The sequence below is a fragment of the Salmo trutta genome, chromosome 19 (assembly GCF_901001165.1).
Source record: "Salmo trutta chromosome 19, fSalTru1.1, whole genome shotgun sequence".
Lineage (NCBI taxonomy): Eukaryota > Metazoa > Chordata > Actinopteri > Salmoniformes > Salmonidae > Salmo > Salmo trutta.
Window position 1 is genome coordinate 16400114 of NC_042975.1, and position 4134 is coordinate 16404247.

Here is a 4134-nt window from a genome sequence, read left to right on the forward strand (position 1 = left end):
TGTACTCCTCAATGCCGTAGGATTCCAGGAACATATTCCAGTCTGTGCTAGCAAAACAGTCCTGTAGCTTACCATCTGCTTCATCTGACCACTTTTTTATTTATCTCATCACTGGTGCTTCCTGCTTTAGTTTTTGCTTGTAAGCAGTTATCACCAACCTCCTGTGATGGATATACTGACAAAATACATGTCTCTCCACACAATGGGAGTCGTTGTCCACAAAGGAGCTGAGGGAAGTCATACAGGATGGATGGCCTGAGGAGAGGAGAAAATGCCCTCAGAGCGTCTCAGAAATGCATGGAACAATCTGACATAGTCACCAAGGTTACAGAACCGACCGACTGGGTAAACGCGTTAGTGGTGGTGGAGAAACCACACACAGGCAAGCTCCGAGTATGCCTCGACCCAAGAGACTTGAACAAGGCTATCAAACGGCCCCATTACCCTTTACCGACGCTAGATGGCATCACACACAAGTTAGCGGGAGCACACTACTTCAGTGTCATGGACGCCAGATCAGGCTACTGGGCTATCAAGCTCACAGAAGAGTCATCTAAGCTCACAACATTCAACACACCGTTTGGACGCTACAGGTTCCGTCGCCTGCCTTTTGGGATTATCTCAGCCCAAGACGAGTTTCAGCGAAAGATTGACGAAGTGTACGAAGGCCTCGACGGAGTTGTGGCAATTGTGGATGACATCCTTGTCTATGGTCGAACCAAAGAGGAGCACGACCGAAACCTCCGCGCGATGCTGCAAAGATCCCACGAGAGAGGAGTCCGGCTCAACCCAGAGAAGAGCACAGTCGGCGCTACAGAGGTCAGCTACTTCGGACATCTTCTCACAGCGAATGGAATCAAGCCAGATCCACAGAAGATCTCAGCCATAAAAGAAATGGAGCCACCAAAAAACCGTGCAGAGCTGGAAACAGTGCTTGGCATGGTCAACTACTTATCCAAGTTCGCACCCAGCCTCTCCAATGCTAATGCACCCCTGCGTCAACTGCTAAAGCAGTCCAGTGAGTTTCTTTGGGACAAGCAACACGACATTGCTTTCCAGAATGTGAAAGACTTGATCACGAGAGAACCAGGACCAATCCTTGCCTACTACGACCCCAACAAAGAGCTCAGACTCCAAGTGGACGCGTCGAAGTATGGACTAGGTGCAGTGCTACTGCAAGAAGGAAAGCCCATCGGCTACGCTTCCAAATCTCTCACAGACTGTGAAATCAACTACGCTCAAATTGAAAAGGAGCTCTATGCCATTCTGTTCGGATGTAAACGTTTCCATCAGTACGTATATGGACGACAAGTCATTGTGGAATCCGACCACAAGCCCCTTGAGTCAATCATGAGGAAACCACTAGCTGCAGCCCCGCCAAGACTACAGAGAATGATCCTTCAACTACAAAAATACGACTTCACAATCACTCACCGTCCAGGCAAAGACATCCCTGTCGCAGACACACTCTCCAGGAAGTTTCTTACCTACAAGGACAGCAGCCTCAGTGAAGGCATGGACATGCAAGTACACACTGTGTACAGCAACTTACCAGTTAGTGACACAAAACTGAAGGAGATCCAAGCAGAAACAGGAAAGGACTCTCAACTCACACAGCTGAGGGAAGTCATACAGGATGGATGGCCTGAGGAGAGGAGAAAATGCCCTCAGAGCGTCTCAGAATTCTGGAACCATCGTGATGAACTATCACAGATCAACGGAATCATTTTCAAAGGAGAGAAAATAATTATTCCTACCAGTCTCAGAGAAGAGATTTTGACAAAGATCCATGCTGGACACATGGGCATGGAAAAGTGCAAACAGAGAGCACGGGACATTATGTTTTGGCCTGGAATGTGCAAACAAATAGAGGACATTGTTGGTAGATGCACCATCTGTCTTGAAAGACGCCCCTCAAACACCAAAGAGCCAATGTTACCTCACTGTATCCCAGACCGACCCTGGCAGGTCGTGGCAACCGATCTGTTCACCTGGAACAACAAGGACTACATCGTAACAGTGGACTACTACAGCAGATACTTCGAACTCGACAAGCTTCACAGCACCACATCTGCAGCTGTGATACACAAGCTAAAAGCAGCCTTTGCCAGGCATGGCATTGTAGAGACTTTAATATCTGACAATGGGCCCTGTTACAAATCAAATGAGTTTGAATCCTTCACAAAAGCATGGGAGTTCACACATGTCACCACAAGCCCACATTACCCTCAAAGTAATGGCCTTGCTGAAAAATCTGTGCAGATTGCTAAATCACTCATGGACAAAGCAAAAGCAGACAAGAGAGACCCCTATCTCAGTCTCCTTGAATACCGCAACACTCCAGTTGACAACTTCAAATCACCAGCCCAGCTGTTGATGAGCCGCAGACTTCGCTCAACCCTTCCCAGCACCAACCAGCAGCTGCAACCTGAGGTCGTCAGCTACAATGAAATGCATGGAAAACGTGCACAGAGACAACAACAAAAGCGATACTACGACAGGTCAGCTAGACCACTGCCACCACTGATCGACGGAGAGTCAGTTAGAATCCAGGAGCATGGCCTCTGGAAACCAGCAGTCGTCATCCAGCCAGCTGACACTGAACGTTCATATCACGTCCGCACAGCAGAAGGAGCAGTGTACCGCCGCAATCGTCGTCACTTACTGAACACAAAAGAACAACACACTGATGAGATGAACTGTTCCCCTGAAAGAGAACGTGATGGACTAAACACACACACAGCACAACATACACCATACTTACCTGCAACACCACAAGAGCTGTTGACTGACACAGAAGCATGCTCAACATCATATCGCACAAGGTCAGGAAGAGAGGTCAAGCCCAGAGCTGTCCTCGACCTGTGAAATGTCAAAGGGTGTAGGCGGATCGCTGCCCTAAAAGAGTTCCAGACTGTAAACTTGTTATTGAAAGTTCACTTGAAATGCTTTGGTATTGTATTTGTTTGAAATGTTAAGATGTCATTTCTACAGTGAAAGCTGAGTTGCTGAGAATCCCTTGTTCTAAAAGTAACAGTATGTTGGATCATTGTTTCAGAGTCTATGTTGATTCAGTTGGTGTGTTATGCAATATAAATGGTCACTTACCTTGAGTTCAAACTACAGAGCATGTATTCAAAAGAAAAGCTTAGAATATGTAAACATTTGTATTTTGTTTTAAAAGAAGGGGGATGTAATATTCATATGTGAATACATACTGAATTATAATTGGATGCATTTTACCGCCATATCCTACTGTGCAGTGATTGGTTAAGACCACCCAGACGGTTAGGGCATAGTCAGTTGATCGTGGTTGGAGATAGGCGAACATGTAGTTGTAGCTAGTTAATAAAGAGTTATGTTAAGAAACATCCTGTAGTTCTGCGTTTTATTATTTGTACAAAGCGTACAAAACAAGACACATGGCGGGCTGTCTAGCTCCCTCCTACCCTCTCTTTGCTCCCTGCCTGTTTCAATACATTGGTGTCAGAAGTGGGATCGGACCTTTCATCCACGACAGTGCGTGTGCTTGGCCGGTGAGCGCGTTCCTGTAAGACGTAGAGTCGCAAGCTAACGCGAGGACGTGCTCTTTGAAAGGAGGGAGTAGTGTAACGACTATGGGTTTATAAGCGCGGATATCGACTCTGCCGCTCGAGCATGCTTTTGCGGCAGAGTCGATATCCGCGCTTATAAACCCAGGGTCGTTACATTATATTAGTACACTCGTAACAACTTAAGATTTACGAAACTCCTATTCGATCAAATAAACCATTCATTTTTGTTGTTGACCAAATTCGACACTGATTGACTTTGACGCCAACTGCTGGAGGGAGACCAATTTTTCCGCCGAGTTGAGCATCTCTCTTCCTCCAACCCAACCTCTGTTTAAAAATGACATTTGAGAGAAATGGTATGAATGGGCGGGATTTATAACTTGTGACTGTAGTAACTAGTGACGACCGAAGCCCGTGCACAAAGAATGTCAACAGTGACGTCATTGGGTCCTAAAAAAAGTGATAGAAAAACCGCCTATTTGGATTTATGTCACTGGGTATACATGTATGGGTTTATTTTTTAACCGTTTTTCATTATTATTCCATATGTGAAAAAATAAGGGTGTTATAGATCCCAAAA